This window comes from Podarcis liolepis (genome assembly GCF_965112155.1).
Source record: "Podarcis liolepis genome assembly, chromosome: 7".
In the NCBI taxonomy this organism is placed as follows: Eukaryota; Metazoa; Chordata; class Lepidosauria; order Squamata; family Lacertidae; genus Podarcis; species Podarcis liolepis.
The window spans coordinates 39731262-39750249 of record NC_139561.1 but is presented as its reverse complement, the minus strand read 5'-3'; the positions used below and the strand labels follow the sequence as shown (position 1 = coordinate 39750249).

Here is an 18988-nt window from a genome sequence, read left to right as displayed (position 1 = left end):
TCTGCTGTGATCAAGTGCTTTGAGAGGATGAAAATAGGCTCTCAGACAAATGGTTTTAATTTGGAATTTGTCATCCTGCCTCTTACATAGAACTGTGCCATGTTTCAGTGCAAGGTTTATCTTGCCCAATATCTCACTTTTATGATTGCAACAATCCTCTCCTCCGTACTTAACACGACAATGAGATGCTTACAGAAAAGCCTGCAGATTCTTGTAAGTTTCCAAACTTCTGGGGAACCTTATAATTAAACGTGATGCCTACCATCTGGCAACTCAGCATCAACATCTTTATTTATAGCATTGTTTGGTGTGCTTTATACTCTTGGCAATGCATTCAGATAAAATGTGGCTGGGAATTTGTTCTACTTTCCCTCCTTTTGAAGGAATATGTGTTAATTATAAATAGGCAGCTCCTTTTGCAATTAGAGCTGTGCTTCCCCCACTTTCTTTCTTTTTCTTAGACAAAAACACCCTACTTTATGCCATCCATGGTCCCAAAGCTGGGAGAGTGAAGATCAAAAGCATCTTGTCAAACAATCCTGCGCTGTACATACAATCTAGTTATGAAGGGATGTATCTCGTTTTTCCATGGTTAAGAAACATCCCTCAACTCCTACCATCTGAGGAGAAATAAATGATGTTTGGGGCTCATTCAACAAACCATAGTAGATTAAGCATAAGAAAAGCCCAGCTGGATCAGGCCAATGGCCCATCTAGTCTGGCATTCTGTTCACACTGTGGCTAAGTATATGTCCCAATTAGAAGTCCAGAACAGCTCTCTCCCCACTTGCAGTTCCCAGCAGCTGGCATTAGAGGCAGAACCTTGTCATCATGACTAGTGGTATACCACCTTATCCTCTATGAATTTGTTTAATCCTCTCTTGAAGCCATCACTACTTCTCATGGGAGCAAATTCCAGAGTTTAACTATGTGCTTGGGAACAGTGCACACAAAATTACTAGGAAAGGTTTATGCCGGCTTGACTTCTGAATTGCTCTAAATCTCTGCTTGTTTGGGGATACACTGAGTGACCGTGAAGGCTTTTAAGTTCTTCAGATGGAATATGTTAATCTGTTTAGAGGTCCTTTGTGTCCCCAGTTTCACTCCTGCCTTTTGGCCCTACTGACACTGGATGCCAGTAGGATCAGGGCATTTAAGATTTCTATGGCGGATCGAACATCAGATTGCCCGTGATGGTGTTAGAGCTCATGATGATGACGATGACATCACTTTTCTCATCATCAAGTGATGCAAAGTGTCTTACATTTAAAATGATTAAGAACAACCACAATCCTAAAACACAGCTGTACAATTAAAGGCAGGAATAACAAATCCCACCCCACTAAAGAGGCTGCAATGATACCTTTCAAATTAAGCAAACTGGCAATGTATTAATTATACCACATGCATATAGAGAAGACAACTGATATAAGTGGGTAGCCACTTATTAGTGTACAAATGGATATCCACACATCTTATTTCTTTTACATCATGTCATAAATATGTGTTAATTTTCTTCTTTCCTTTCTTTTTTAAAAGGCCACTTATCAAATTATTCTCCACCATTTTTATTGATTGATTGATTGATTGATTACCACAATTTTACCCACAAATGCTTCACAATGATGCTTAGTCTGGGGCACTGTGGAGTATCCAAAATGGTAGTCATTTTACAGTGGCCACAAATATATATATATATATATATATATATATATATATATATATATATATATATATATAAGGCCTGGGGAGTAGGGAGAGAACAAACTATGCCACTGTCAAGGGTGAGACCCAGCCCTGAGAAGCCACTGAAGAGTTTCTCTTCCCGCAGGAGAAATTTGATCCAATGCCCAAATTTCTCTGTCTACAAACAGAGTGGAGACTTTTCAGAGGCCATTTGCACACAGCTGTACTCCAAAACAGTCATATAAACCAGCCAGCAGGAGGTTGCTATTTTTGCAGAGAAGTCAAGCCTGCCCTTGAGATGTTTCTGTTGCCACACAGTTGCCAGAGATGGCTCATTATGTAGGGCTTGTTCTTTGGTGCTTGAAATGGCTGAGGATGTCAAAGGGAGAAGAAAGTTTGAAGATGAGATTTCTCTTCTCTGCTTACATTAGTGAATTCCTGGAGGGTTACCTGGCTAATTGAATTTGTTCATAATTCCCTAGCACCGGGTTTCTGGAATGACCTGTCATTCAAACATTAAATAGAAGAGTTGACGGCAGCCATGCAAATTAAATACAAAATTTCATAACAGTGGTTTCCAGCAGAACGCTAAAGATAAAACGCTTTCGGAAAGAACAATGTTGCAACCTCTTACTTAAAATTTTAATATTTAACAGACAAAGACCATATTTTTGTGTTAGTCAAATACATTGTCCAGTGGGGGATCCAAGACTTGACAGTTAAGTATGTGGGAAAGAGAGAGAGGGAGGGAGGGAGATTTTGAAATCTGCCTCTCTAAAGGCAGGAAAATGGTGAACTTTTGTTACAAAGAGACCATGGAGATTCCAAGTAGAGTGCCAGTAATAGCATGACAAATCCCTGAATCATTTCTTCTACAGAAGAAAGGAGGAAAAAAATAATTTATGGCGTGTTCCAAAGTCTGCTGAAGAACAATGAAAAGACTCCCATTGACATTAACAGGCTTTTGATCAGATTCTCTATAGAGCGTTAAATAAATAGATAATAGTACATGGTAACCTCATTATCTATGATTAATCTTTGTTTAACCGTGTTCACTAGTGGTGAATTACCTTAACACTTCTGAATTATTTCAAGAATCCCAGGAGAGCTAGACGTTACTCTGAGATACATTTTTTAAAAAAGCTCATTGTGTTAAAGAATTCTAATGCAAGGCATACATTGAGAGTGTCACTGTTAATAATAGTCTACATCAGGGATTCCTTACTGCAGTTGTCGGCTATGTAATTTTGGGTTTGCATCCAAGCTGGAGGGTGAATACAGAGAAGCATTTGCCACATGGTAGGGATGCATCAAGGTTCTGGATTTCCAGTCTGCCCTGTTACTGCTCACATGCAGCACTGCTTCCATTCCACCGCAGCTTGGCTTCTGACAAAAACAACATTATTTGTCTTGCTGTCTGCTATGCTGAGATGATATGCAATTAGTTAAGTTATCTTTATGTTCTTCTACACCATGCAAAGGAAATGCAATGCAAATTGGGAGTCCTCAATTATGACATATTTTTTACGGACGGAAAACAACACCTATTGAACCTTTGTTCCACAGGTCTGGAACAATGACACTAAAGGCTTGGTTTCTTCTTGTTATCAAATGAGCCTTGCCAACTCGAGGAATGACCAATGTTGCTCCTGCAGAGATGATCTTAGATGACAGAGATGGTGGCTGTGCTCTGCCTCCATGAATAAAGATAGTGATGAAAACCACAGGAGGGGAGAATGCTCTTCTGCTCAGGTACTGCACAAGGGTTTCTGATTGACCACTGTGAGTACAGGATGCTAGACTATATGGGCCATTGGCTTGACCCAGCAGATTCTTCTTATGTTCTTACATTTCAACATAGGGCATGCTGGTTGGAGCTGAGAAGAGCTGAACCGCAGTACCATCTAAAAGGCACCACACTGGCTTTCCCCGATATAGCCTCTCACTCTTGCATCCTGTAATTTATTTTATGATGCCCAGTGCTGCCAAAGAGCTTGACATTGCCCTTGTTTCCTTCCTAGTAAGTTAGACGAAGCTTCCCCCATCAAATGCTAATAAACAGCAAAATATAGTTCCTGTTCTTATGCATGTTAAATGTAAAACAGTGGGGTGGGGGAGAGTACTGATGTTATAAAACTATTCTTTTAATTAGATACTTGGAAAAGTGCTTAGATATAAGAAAAATTAAATAGATCTAATGAAGTGGAATGGAGTGGTAAGTTTTAATTAAACAAATTAGAAAATTGGCAGAAAAGATATTAAATGATCCTTTGAAATGGAAATGGTCCGCTTAGCTTTACACTTCATGTCATGATTGCAGATGGGTGGGTAAGATACCCTGCTCTAAATGTGCCCTCCACCAAGTCTCCTGGGTATATATATATATATATACACACATATATACACATATATACTATTCATATCTCTGGACAAATTAAGAAAACCAAATTGACTTTGATGCATCAGACTTTTGAAGAATGGAAAAAGAGTGTGGGCAAAAGTTTTAGAAGTGCCCCAGTAAGAATATAAGAAGAGCTTCATGTATCAGGCCAATGGCCTATCTTGTCCAGCATCCTGTTCTCAAAATGGCCACAAGGATGCCTGTAGGACACTCTCAGGCAGGATTTGACCACAAGAGCTCTCTCCCCTTCTGTGGTTTCTAGTGACTGATATTCAGAAGAATTAATGCCTCTGACAGGCAGAGCATAACCACCACAGTGAGTGGCCCTTGGTAGCCTTACCCTTCATGAATTTGTCCAATCCTCTTCTAACGCCACTCAAGTTGGTGGCCATCACTGCTTCCTGTGGAAGCAAGTTCCATAACTTAACTATGCACTGCTATACTCTAATTGACAGTACAGGCCATATACCACTCCAGATGTTGACCAATGCTGGACATCTTAGCTTTCAAATGCTAATGGGCACCTTGCATACGGGGATGGGGAAGCTGTGGCTAAAACATGTGACTTGCTTCTCAACACAAACCTGATATTATTATTGCGGAAACTGTGGCTTTCCTGATGTTGTTGGACTCCAACTCCCATCAGCCTCAGCAACTACAGCCAATGGTCAGGGAAGATGGGAACTGTGGTCCAACAACATCTGGAGGACTACATCTTCCCCAACCCTGACCAAAGAACTGTCTTGCAGTATAAATAAGACCAACACCAATCTAATCTAGCATCCTGCTGCTGACTGAAGATGCCTGAAGCTGATGTTCTCCCTCTTTTCTTTGCGAAGATCCATACCAAGTTCAGTTCCCATCACCTCTGTGGTCTGAACCACCTGGCTGGATGTCTCCTTGGCTGGGACAGAAGGGTCTTAGCACCATGAGCACCTGAGCATAGGCTGCTCAATCCCTCCCCTGTGCAAGAATAGCAGCATAAAAGAGGGTCAGTTGGATGAGACGACTGATCCCCCCGCTACACACAATGTACCTTCTACATCCCCTCAGCGCCCTGTAATGGAAATCCTTATGCCACCATAAATGGGACAATCAAACTAAAATCAAACAATTGTTAAGGCCTCCTGGTTTCATCGAATCACATTTAACTATCCAATATGTTTATCACTTCCAAATTGTATAGATTTTCTTTAGATGTTTTGCTTCCCCACAAAAATACAGCAGGTTTACAGTGGGGGGGAGAGGGAGAGCATATTTTATTAAAATCAAATTCTCTCTCTTAAAAAAAAGAAAATAAATAAAATGGCTGCTTCGCTTCATAACAATTTGATCTCTGATGTCAAGCAAAGGTCACATTTCAGACAGAGTGCTTCCTGAGGCAAGAGAAGGAGAGAGAGAACACCTTTATTACTTTAACTAAAAGCCCTCCAGATCTATTTATGATCTCAACACTACAACTCTTTATGCAGTAACTAACCCCTGGCCCATGCTCCAGTTTTTACCAGAATCTTGAGTGGGTTTTAAGATTTTGGAAAGATTGCATTTACAACAAAGACCTTCCTTTGTGCACGTGAACTTTGCCAAGACTGTCCCATGAGCCCCAAAAGGCTCATTCATTCTAATTACCAGAAACATTTATCATGCAAGATTGTCTTTTGTAGATATTATTTAGGAAGACATTATTCTGCACTTGAAACTGGCCCATCTTTCTGTGTATTTCCAAATCTGACATCAGAGAGAATGCTCCCGGAGCGCTGTCAAATTTGGGGTAAAGTAGGTGGAGTTTCTTGTATTTATCATTTATCAAGAGTTTCTTGTATTTATCATTATACATTTTTTTCTGTGAAACTCAGGGTGTAGCACTTGGTTCTGCTCATCCTTGGGCAGTGGCTGGCCCAAGGTTACCCAGTGAACTTTATGGCTGAGTGGGGATTTGAACCCTGGTCTCCCAGGTTATTATTTGATACTCTACTACACTACCCTGGCTCTCTCAATGTGTCAGGAGCTGGATCACAAATTGCCATTTTAAAATGACTAACTGGACATGTGTGTGTGTGTGGTGTAGTTTTAACATAGTAAAGGACTGCAGATATCAGTACGAAGCTACCTTATAGCGGGGAGGCTGTTTCTTCATAACGTGGGCACTTAACGTATCACCTGAAAGGAAGAGGAGTTGCATATGATAATTTAAATACGCAGCTTCAAATGGTTGCCTCCAAGAGAACTACACTGTTTTCTGTCAAGCAGGGCATGCAGAAGAACCACATATTCACAGCATAGGTTTCGCAGTAAGGAAATCCCTTCTGTCTGTGATACAGCCACCAATCAAGGGCTCAGGGCACTTTCTTTCCCTCTGCCTCTCAACCGCCTCCAGTCCAGTTAACATCTTTAGTGTCTACACTCCCCACTATGTGCTCTGACATACAAACCAAGGACCAGTTCCATGAGGAACTAGACCAGGCTGTTGGGAGGGTCCCAAACTTTGAACACCCATCACTCTAAAAATTGTAGCTTTGTGTGGGGAACAGGGGTCTCCTAACAACTCTTAGCACCCTTAAACAAACTACTGTACAGTCTCAATGAATCTTAGAGGGAAGCCATGATTCCTTTAAGGCGTATGGTGCTACTGTAGATGTGCAACACATTGTAGGCATCTCCTAACAGCTCTCAACAGATAGGCTAAGAACCTGAAACAGAGATTGGAATGGAAAGAGCACAAAATGACTCAGAACAGGTGGGAATTTTTAAGAGCACAAAGATATAAGGAGGCAACTGAGGGCTGTGCATGCCCTTTCTGGATAATAGCAAATTCAGAATTAAATAGGTTCTGTTTACACTAGATGGCCCCGTTTTAAAAGCACCATTTCAAAGTAAAATTGTGTTTAGCTCTGTTTCCTTTTGGAGCTGCACCTATTTTTTAAGAAGGAGGGGCAGGCTGAATTCAAAGGGAAGCTGTGTATTAAACAGTTAGGAAAATTATTGAGCAAAAAGTCTATAAGATGCTGTTTGCCACCATCTCTCCCCCCACCAAATTCCTTTATCCACAGAAACCTATTTATAGGACCAGAATTCTAATAAACACAGATTGTGGTGCGAAGTAGAAAGGTCAGCAGAGTATGCTAGAAGCTTTATTGATGTCTTGTCAATCAATCTTTTTATTTTGTTGTCTAATTTTTTTAAGGGGGAAAAAAGGCATGTAAGCACTTTCCCCCCCTTCTAATAGCAGATTTATTGAGCTTTTTGACAAATCAGCTTCAAGATATGATAAGCAATGGCAGGTGATTATCAACTTTGTGGTTTCAGGTCAACCTGGAAATCAACCCTGCATCTGAGCCTGGACTTTCTGGGGAATAGCTGAAGCCCTTTCAAATATAATAATTTCCAATAAACTTTCCCCTCACCTGCCCCACAACACGCTTGAGGGGCTCATTTGCAGGGAAACTGCAGCAACCCTGTTTGACAAATATATACAGTCAAATATATTGTCTCCCTGTAATTTTGTTAAAACAATAAAAATAGGTCAGCTCCAGCGTGAGTGCCTAGAACATCAATGCCAAGAGAGGTTTTGAGATGGGCATGCAATATCCAGTGGGAAAAATACCGGGGAACTCAGCAATCAATGCACTTCTCCTTGCAGTCTTCGTTTCCACTGTCTAGTTCCCCATAACTTCCAGATCTTAAGGTGATGATGCCTGTTTTCTACAGTGCACTGTCATACACACAGAGAGCCAGTGTGGTGTAGTGGTTATGAGTGGTAGTCTCGTAATCTGGGGAACCGGGTTCGCGTCTCCGCTCCTCCACATGCAGCTGCTGGGTGACCTTGGGCCAGTCACACTTCTTTGAAGTCTCTCAGCCCCACTCACCTCACAGAGTGTTTGTTGTGGGGGAGGAAGGGAAAGGAGAATGGTAGCCGCTTTGAGACTCCTTCGGGTAGTGATAAAGCAGGATATCAAATCCAAACTCCTCTTCTTCTTCTTCTTCATACAACAATGGCAAATACATTAGCTAATAAATTAGACCTCTTCAAAGGCCGATGCACCAATACTAGTGTTGCCCATTGTGAAGGACTGCCATGGACCAATCCATCATGGCCCACTGTGTTTTTTCTTGCATGGTTGCAGGATCAGACACCCGGTCAGCTGAACTTGCTGGTGGGGAATAGCTGGGAGGCAAGCCTGCAGCTAGATAAGACATGCTGGTCCTCCTCCCTGCAGTGGAACCTATTAAGGCAAGTAAGGAACAGCTGGAGAGAGAGATGCTGTTGACAGTGAGGCTTCAGAGTTCCTTGTATCTAAGGATGAAGTGGGTGGGCAGAGGGGACCAGACTGGAGTTCTAGGTGAGTCAAAGTCCAGCAGGGAAAAGGTGCTAGGAGAGAGCCTGAGAATCAGTCAACCACGAGTGAATGGCAACTCTTTCCCCCTTATTTTCTGCTCATTTGGGACAGCCCAGTGTGGCAATCATAATTCACTCCTTCATAGCATGGGCTGGGGGGAATCTGTGGCCATTCAGATGTTATCTGACTACAAATTCCATCACCCCTTACCATTGGCAAGCTGATGCTACCTAACAACATTTGGAGCGCTACAGGTTCATCAGCCCTGGTCTATGCCCTCAGCAGGCCTCCAGAAGCTCCTCCTCTTATCAGGCAGGGGCATAGGGGGGGCATGGCCCCAGTAACACATTTTTTAGGGGTGCAATCAGGTGCCCCCATGAGAGGTGGATGGAGGCAGCAGGCAAGGAGCCTGTTGGAGGCGGGCTCCGTTCACCGCCTATGGAGGCTCGGCACATATCCACCGGTTAGAAGCCCACTCTCTGTTTTTTCTCCTTGCCTCTTTTGGGCACCACACATCCTGTCTGTAATCTAAGTGCAGGTGAAAAGAAGATCCCATTATGTATTCGGAATGATACAGATTTCAGGCTGACTTTTTGAGAGGTGTATCAAAGCTCAATCAGAATGAAGAGATGACATCAACTATTTAGAGTAGTGTTGCTTGTCAAATTTCAGTCACTTGGTATTTTGTTCAAAGAGGACCCCTTCAGACTAGGGAAAACAGAACAAAACAAAGGAAAGATTGGCAATGAGCCCGTCTCAAAAAGTGTGTCCAGTGCAGAGTGCAAGGGATTCTGGGGCACACCTCATGGATAATGCAGGGGTACCTCTTAAGGAGGCAAAATGTCTTTGGCCAACTAGGGTCCTCACTTGATAGTTGCAGTCATCAAGTACTGAATTTGTGAACTAGGCCAGCCCATCCATGAGGCAAGGTGAGGATCCACAGGGGCAGCAAATCTTCAAGTAGATCTTTATTCCATCCTTGTTCCTGATGTAGATCTTCAATCACCCCTCCTTCCCTGGTGTGGGGGAGGCTCCATTTTTTTGTTTGCTTCAGGTGCCGAAATGTCTTGGGCCAGCTCTGTTTATGTATATTAATCTATGCTAAGAGCATCACCAAACTAAGAAAATCCAAACAGATATAGAAACTGATGCTCACCATGCCCTCTCAGCTGAAAAGGACTGTAGTTTCAACTTAGGAGAACACTTTAACCCCCTTGTTTCACAGCTTCCAGGTCAGTGAAACAATGTTGAAGTGACCCTGAACAAATGATGTTCCTGTCGCATTATTAAGGCACAAATAATAACCATAAAAGGCCCCTTTGTCTACTTACTGTGAACGTTAATTAGATGATGAAAGTACAGGCTAGGTTATTTCCGCACATTAAAGTACAGTACAGTGAGGATGTAACATTTCTGTCTGTCACAGTAATTACCTTTGGTGTTAGTTGTCCTTCAGAATCAATTGTAGCTGATCACAGAAAGTGTATTATAGACTTTTTGGCACGCTATATAACCAAAGGTCACAATTGTATATAATGGGTTGTTTTCCTTTGTTCGATCTGTTCATACATCTGTTGCATCATTAATGTAGATGAAAATCAACAGCAATAACCAACAACAAGCCTAGATTATTCTAGAGCAGGGATAATTAACCTGTGGCCTGCAGACTGCAGGATTGGACTCCATTCCAGTAGACCAAGGGCATGTCTAGGTAGGAGCATCTCCAAGGTAGATTGGGAGTGTCACCTGTTGGAAATTCTGGAGAGTCACTGCCAGTTAGTGTAGACAATACTGAGCTAGATGGAGCCGTGGTCTGACTCAGTTCAGGGCAGCTTCCTATGTTCCTTCATCTGAGGCAAAAAGCAGAAGGGAGTTACAGGTTCACTGTCCCCAATTTCCTGATTTCTCCTCACATCAAAGGCCACAGAAGCAGTAGCCACAATCCCGTAGATTAAATATCTTGTTCGTTGTTTTTTTCTGGGTGCCTCCTGCTTTTTAGCCTTTTACTGTAAAATAAAGGACCAAAAAAACGTTATAAAAGGGATCCATGGTAATTTAATATCCCCAAACCCGGCCTTTGACTTGTAGAGAAGGAAAGGTAGATAGCTTTGTTGTAAAGAGAGGTGATAACTTTTCAGTAGAAACTAACAAATCTGACTCCCCAACTGGTTGATTGCCATTTTGCTTGAGTGAGTTTACAAAGAGATTACATGTAAAATGTAATCCTCAGTTCAGTTGCCACATGGCTACACATTCTAAGGAAAATAAAAATAAAGCCGTTTTCAGGTGGAAGATTCATTCTAGAGCAATTAATCCATTTTGTTGCTGTAAAAATGTCTAATTTCCAGTTAAACATTTAAAATCATGAGGTCACCAAACCTTTACATTTTGGTTTCATGAGTATTTCTAATAATAAAAATATATGATTGTCTGGGAAACCTCAATGTTTTTAATGGTTCAGTTTTTAACTGTACATGGTATCTGCATTAAGATCCCATCTGCACTATACATTCAAAGCAGTATCATACCACTTTAAACAGGCATGGCTTCCCCCAAAGAATCATGAGAAGCATAGTTTGTTAAGAGTTCTGCAAGTTGTTAGCAGACCCCCTTTCCCCCGACAGCTACAGTTCTCAGAGTGGTTTAACAGCCCATCTTTGAAGGGAATTCTGGCCATTGTAACAATGTGAAAACTACACTTCCCATGATTCTTTGTGGAAGCCACAACTGTTTCATGTGATATGATACTGCTTTATGTGTATAGCGCAGATGGGGCCTAAGACCAAGGTTGAAAACAAGGTCAAGAATACCTTTAGGAGATCTTTTGGTGGAGATGCTTAATTTACTGTCCCTGGACACACAAATTTTCAACAGGATTTTCAACTTGCAGAATATAACTGCCAAGCTTATTTTCTAACTCTAAAGCTAGGTGGGGAATGTTAGAATTGATAAGTAAGCTCCCCTCATCTCAGGTCAATAGATCTGAACCTCTTTGGTGACCTCTAAAAATCACACACACACACACGGCACTACCATTCAGCATAAAATCCTAACTTGACAATGCTGGATGAATTGTATTATATTGTAGAACAGAGATAGCCAACGTGATGCCATTCGGATATTTGCTGGACTACAACACCCATCATCCATTGGCCATGCTAGCTAGGGCTAATGGGAATTGTAGTTCAACAACACTGGAGAGCACTATGTCAGCTACCCCTGTTTTGGAAGAGCGTCTGTGGAAGTAATGTCCAATTTGTATCATGCCCAAGAGTTATGAACCAGTCGATTTCTTAAATGAAACCAGGTAATTATGATTCCTGGTGATATCATTAGTTGAAATGTCCTGGGAATTTGCCGGGGAGAATCAGTTAGCTGTGAAAGGATTAAACTCCCTTTTCCCACACATCAATTCCCCACCTGTTGCAAATAGTCCACCCTTCACATAAAGCTTGGAGACATTTGTCTCATTGTATATAGTTCGTCTCATCTTACATCTGACACGAAGATGAAAATGGGTGAAAGCGTGGTTAGAAAATACGAGTCTGCCAATAACATGGAAAACAAGGCAGGAGATTGGATTATAATACAAGAAGTTGTTCCTTGTTTGGAAATCCACAAAACATCACGAGTTAATTAGGACCATTAAACCATTCTCAGATGTTCTCTGCTGTCAATTTCCCTAGTTATGTAGCTGGAAAAGTTCATTGGGAGAGGGAGGGGAGATCCCTGTCAACTAATGTAGTTTAAAAACATTTAAGATTCTGACATTTGTCTTAGAAGGTACCTGATGGAAAGGATTGTCTTTCTTCATGGATATAAATAACTGATGTGGATTACAAAGGGAAATGTTTAGTGGAATAAACTCTTCTCTCCTTAAAAAAATGAAAATAAACTTGAAGCCATGATGCACAACAAACAAACAAGCAAAAAACCCGGGACATAGAGATAAGCTTTCCTATTGAGGTTTTTTTTTTAATTTAAAATTGTTGATATGCCATACTTGTTGCTCACAACAGGCAGGTCAAGAACTGAAAATAATAGTAATAGTAATAGTAATAATAGTTATTGTTTGCCACCCCCTCTGATATTGGGAAAGCCATGGGAACTTCTCAGAGGCATCAACAGAGGACTTTGATGTATCTCCACTTCTCCAAGTTCACCTCCTGGCTTATCCATCTGCTCCAGGTTGTGAGCTAGTGATGCCCCTTGGGAGTGGTGGAGTTGATGGGAGTTGTCATTCAACAACATCTAGAAGGCCAATGATTCCCCACACCTGGGATCTCTCTCTCTCTCTCTCTCTCTCTCTCTCTCTCTCTCTCTCTCACACACACACACACACACACACACAATCCACCTTTCTGTATATTTGCCTATCGATCATCACACAACCCTAGTGTATAGCTTCAGATTTCAAATTCCTTGCTAGTCTTTTATATGAGAATGGGGATGTTACGAATACACAAGCTTGCCCCCCCCTTTTTCTTTACCTCAGAAACATTGAAGCGGTAGCTATATTTGCTCCCTTAAAGCCGCACCACAATCTTCCCAAAGATAGAACATGACAAATGTGCTGAACATGTGGATGCAGAGGAAATGATTCCCCTAGATCTGTGACCACATGAAAACGGTTTGAATTTCCTTCCATAACTCTTTGTGGCTTTTTTCAGTGGTCTGGATGACACTGACAGGAAAAGCAAATAATTAAGTAAATAGCAGGTCTGGATCCATCGCAGCAGATGGGTCTGGAACGATATTCCCCCCTCTCATTTCACAATTTGCTGATAACCCCAACTATTCATTTCATTCCAGCAGCTTAGTAATTATAATGCAGACCTGCTCAGTTTGGTGGTGAAATAAAAATTGGGGTGTTGGTTGAAGTTGTAATGTTTAAAGTATTCTTAGCATACACAAGCATAAGTAGAGTAGCATTTTGCCAGATGGAGTCCTTCATTTCCAGCATTTCTGAAAAGCCTTTGCAATCAGAAGAGGACCAGTTACCTCTAGATGTGACCTTGCTCACATTTTTAAACACACACACACACACACACACACACACACACCCCAACACTGGAACATTACATGCCTATCAAAGTACAAAAGAATTGGGTACTATATAATTAAACAGAATAAAATTCTTATGAAACAGGTTACACAGTACAGGTAAGTTACAGATAGGTAGCCGTGTTGGTCTGCCATAGTCAAAACTGTGCATGCACACGAAAGCTCATAATAAGAACTAACTTAGTTGGTCTTTAAGGTGCTACTGGAAGGAATTTTTTTATTTTGAGCACAGGTAAGGTTAGGAAAAAATACTCCCCATTCAAAGGCAGATCAGCAATCATCTTCTGACTGGAAGAACTAAGAGTCTGAGGGTATCTGAGGGTGTTTAAGAGAGTCAGACACACAAAAAGGATACCCAACTGCATAGTGGTTTCCTGGATTTGATTTGCCTCATATATCCCAGGCAGGCATTATTAAACAATTTCTCAAGTAAGGCTATATTCCACTGTTTTTCATACCATCTGTCAAAGGATAGTTTATCTGCCTCTTTCCAGTAACTGGGAGCCAGACTGACATTTTAAACTGGAACATAACGCACATGTGACGCCAAGTCATGACATTTCTACGATGTTCAGCTACCTGAACCTCAGGTAGCAATGCAAGATGTAGCAATGTAAGATGTAGGTGTAGGAGAAAGAGCATACCTCAGTGGTAGAACATTTGCTTTGCAGGCAAAATATCTCAGTATCAACCTCCAGCTTCTCCAGGTAGGGGTGAGAAAGACTCCACTCTGAAATCCTGGAAACCTGCACTAGTCAGTGTATAGCAGAGCAAGAGAACTGGATCTGTTCAGTGGACAAGATTCTGACATCCCCTAACCCCTGCATGCCAGTTCAACAGGTGGTTCCACCCACTTGTCAAACCTCACTTGATGTCACCATGATGTCAGGTGAAGTATTTCCTTCTGCCTATATGGTTTGAAATCAAGTCTGTGGACAAAGGTTTGGGGGGGGGGGTTGCAGATGCTGACAATCTTCTGATCATTAGCACCTGCAAGCCTGCTTCCTTTGCTGAATCCACATTCTGTGATTCATTCTGGTTGGATGACTGCAATGTGCTCTATGGAGGGCTGCCCTTGAACACAACTCACAAATAGCAGCTGGTAGGAAATGCAATTGTTCAGATACTGAATGGGGTGACCAGTTGGAGCCATGTTTTACCAGTTCTTTAAACAATTTGATTGACTAAGAAAACAATCCCGGTCTGAATTAAAGGTTTTGTCACTGGCCTATAAAATCCTGAATTTTGGGAGACTTAATATATCTGAAGGAGTGCTTATCTCTACATTGACCTGCCCAGGTTTTTAGATCTTCCAGAAACACCTTCTGTTTGTCTATCAAGTAGGGATTGTACATTGTGTGGGAACTTGACAGAGGGCCTTCTCTGTGGTGGCTCCCTGATTGGGAAACTCTTCCTGCCTCTGAAATTCAGCAGGTACATCTTTTTTCATTCAGATGCCAACTCAAAACCTGGCTCTTCACTCAGGCTTTTGGGTGTTATTCATGTTCAGCTGGAATTGTAGTACTTTCCCTCTTTGTTTTTATGTTTAATTGTTAGGCATATTTTATTCTTCTCATAGCTGTTATGGATTATATATTTTAACATTGATTTTATCATTGCCTGCCCTGAGATCCTTAGATGCAGTGGGAAGTTTAAGTAAGCACATGGCGGGAGGCACTGCCTCTGGCCACTCCCTCCAATGTCATGTGCCCTCATTTGCCTTCCATAACAGGCAAATTGAACCTATGTATCAGCAGCTTATTATGGAGGCTCTCCATGCAATCAGGGAATCCCAATTGTGCAGGATTCCTGATAGTTTGCACTGCCTATATATGTATCCTGTATTCAGCGTGGGCTATCCTTTTGTGGATATTGCTTCTGACTATGTGGGTAATGAGGAGTGAGGCTTTCCTCTTCCTCCACGCATTCACCCTATACATAGAGGAAAATGTCTATAAAGGGCTCTAGTTAGCTAACAAGCAAACCCAGCATTGCTTGGGAAAGCCCCCAAAAACTGAAGTTATCTTCTTTTCCCGAGCAATACGAAGCCAGCCAGCCGACTGATTATGCAGCACAAACATTCCATTCCATTTTGCATTTTGTTTTCTTAGTTAACATACAACAAAAAAGATTAACGCAAGGCAGAGCCACAAACCCATAATGACCGGGTGCCGTACAGAAATATGAACAGCGCTTACAGGAAAAGATGACAAAGCATGTTAAAATGGTGTGGTCACATTCAAAATGGTTCCCCTGTGCTGCCGCCCCCTTTCCCACATGGTGCAAGGAAGTCACACAAGTTAATGCTTTCCCCTTAGCATGATTCTGACAGTGCATTTTATGCCTGCAGAAGGCTATACCCAAGACACAGACTGAGTCTAACCATTAGGCCTAAGTGCATATCCCTTCCCAGAGAGTTTATCACCAACCTTGATATGTAGGGCTGAGGGTGGCTACTGCCCACTACCACTGGTAGGGTGGAAAGCAGGGAGCTGAACAGTAGGTGGAGCCAAAGAGCCAATTACAGACTGAGCTGGTTGATTCTCGTTTTGTCCCCATCCTCCTCCCTGCTCTACAAGGGAAACATGTAGGGGTTGGATGAGGGCAAAATGAGGTTGGCAGGGCAGTGCCCCATTATCCTAAGGGTCAGCCTCCACTGTGGAGGGATAAGTGGTCCCCTTTACACAGCTTCCAGTGAATATATCAGAGTAAGGTGGGTTTTCTGTCCCAACCAAAGTTGCTTTTCTTCTTATCCACAGGGAATTAATCATCATAACTATTAAATGCTTTTAATTGAGTTATATGAGAAGAACGGAAGAAAGGCCACAAAGCCTGTGATAAATCTCAGCCATAAACCATAAAAACCACCTGATTCCTTCAGGCAGCTTTTCAGCTACTTTAGACTAATGTAACCCTCCAACCACCAGATAATTGCAACAGATTGGATCAAAATTGACTCTTGACTGGAGATGGATTTGAAATTCACTCCAGTTTTGCACACAGAAAGACTAATAAACGTAATGGAGATGCGTGAGTGGCTGGCTGGGTGGATTTTAGAAATGGACTTCCCTGGAGTGCAAGCCTGGGCAGTGCGTATGGAAGTCCTGGGCTGCCCAGATGACAAGACCCCCCCCCATATGGTCCAAAGGAAAACAGAGCAATACATTTGCCTGAAGGAGTTGCTGTAAGGAGGCATACAAGAAGCCATCCAAAAACCTTAGGAGCTCCACTCTGGATTTGTGTAGCGTTTACTCCTTAATCTTTTCTTCTCCTGAAACTGATCCACAGGGCCGCAGAGGTTTTGGATCAGAGTTTTCCTTCTCCTAGATGGGCTACCTTCCCAGGTTCACGAGCCCCATCTGCCTTTCATCTCCCTCTAAATGTGCAGAATCTGCCTTCTTGACCATTAGACCCACAGTGGGTCTCATCCACTCAGTCCACAGGAGCCTATCTTCACATGCAGGGCACATCCTGAACCCACCAAGGGTTAGAGAATCATCAGCTACCCTTAGTTGGTTTAGCTGGCCAGACAAAGCCATTCTGGGAGTGTGGCTGCTGTCATGTACTGACAGCTTCTAAGAGCCACAGGTAAGAGCTGAGTGCAGGGTGGGGACCAAAGGTGGATGAACCTTTGGAGCATGTCATATCATGAGCATGTCATGTCCTTTGGAACATGTCATGTCTCCCACCAGAGATACTGCCCCTCCCCCCTATTACCCATACACCCCAGAATTGCAGCGTGTGTGTGTGTGTGTCCAAATATAACTGATAAAATGGACTCATCAGTGACATTAAAGTTTGGGTCATAATTTATGTTTGCTCATCACCACGGCCACCTAATGCAAACAGTTGGTAGGCTCACAATATTCTTTGGGCGGGGGGGGGGAGTACCCTGGGCGGGGGGGGAGTACCCTTCCTTTTTTTCAAGGAAACATAGTAACAGAGCAATGTCAATCCATTAAAGTTGATGGTGTTGACATGCTTGCACACAATCACCTCTCTACTGACCCCAACTCTACCCAAGTGGGCCCTGAGCTACCACTGGTGGAAGCTAGAGGAAGGCTTCTGAAGGTGGTTGGGTACCAGCAGCTTTGGATTTGCTGGAGTCAAAGCCCTGTGGATTCCCCCCAAAGAAATCCTTGTGACAGTCTGGAGTTGGCATTGTTGAAAAAAGATGCCCCCCTTCCTGTCCTGGTTGGCAGGAACTGGCAGAACCTCAGATGACATGAAGGGTCCAAGACCCCACACATCCCTGGCTCCCCGTTACTGGGATTGCTCTGCCCCAGATATAACAGCAAACACGTTATGAAAGAAATAATGAATCCCAACCAATTAACAAATTACCTAGCAGTCAATAAAATAAACACAACCTGAGCCAACACAAAAGTTATTTAAACAGCCAACAGCCTTGTTTTCACCAGGCACCTAAAATAATGCCCTACACTAACTTTCCATTTATGTTTGAGAACTTTTATCACAGTAATAAAAAGAACATTGCTACAACTTCCTAATGGAAGGCGAGAGATGCTGCCTTGTTTTCCCTTAAGGTCCTGTGCCTCCTTGCAATGCCAGAAAATGGTGCTTGCGTGTGGAAGAGAAGAACCCTTGGATCTGCTCCCTTCAAGCCAGAAGGAGACAGAGAGGTGGTTGTCTCCTTCTCTCATAACACTACAAACATGAGTTATCCAGTGAGATTGCTTGGTGGGTTATTCAGTGCCAACAAACCCTAGCAGAACAGGAGTGTAAGGATCCTAGAAGGCAGACTGATGGGCCTAATAAGGCTTCTCACCTTGAGTCGCCACTGATAGTCAGTGTACTCTGTTTAAACCCCACCACAACTAATTCAGTTTGCCTTTAAAGGATAACCCAGCTAATTCACACTTTCTGAAACAATATGCAGACCCAAACACAGCCATCCTGCAAAATTCGCACTCCACCAAATCTTGCAATGCAGTTCTCCAGCCAAGTAATGTGAACAGAAATGCATATACTAGGATTAAGTGTGATAAAATGCATTGTGTTATTCAAAAATTGCTTTGAAAAAAATGTGTATATTAGGCAACACTGAACACAAATGTTAGGAAAAATTCACATTAAAATGCTAGTGAATTTTCATGAAGACTTTTTAAAAAACGCAAATTTATGTGGAGATGTGGAGAAATGAATTTAGGATTGGAAAAATTAGAAAGCAAGGCAAACCCACACGGGCAGATTGGCCCATCCATACTGTACAAATATCAATGTTAAATAAGCCCGATATATTACTGGATTTAAAAACCCAACCCACTCATGTCCTGTGTCATTTGCAAAGTTTAGGCATTAATATTAAAAACTCCTGCTGAGAAAATTCACAGCTGACTTTAAATCCTTTATTTCTTTTTAAAAAATGAGATATTTAGTGTATTTAATTTAAGAGATGTTAAGACACACACATGAGAGATAAATATATATTCTAGGAATCTTCCATCATAAAATTAAATCACTCTTAGAGATTCACGGG

General features: G+C 42.1%; 1 long non-coding RNA gene across 1 annotated transcript in view; it reads right to left on the bottom strand.

Moving 5' to 3' along the window:
* The window catches only part of LOC310711681, a 187454-nt gene extending 179399 nt beyond the window's left edge, over nucleotides 1–8055 (bottom strand). The window contains exon 1 of the long non-coding RNA XR_014528574.1: nucleotides 7809–8055. This is a non-coding gene — a long non-coding RNA (uncharacterized lncRNA). The remainder of the gene's footprint in view (nucleotides 1–7808) is intronic.
* Nucleotides 8056–18988: the final 10933 nt, after the last annotated feature.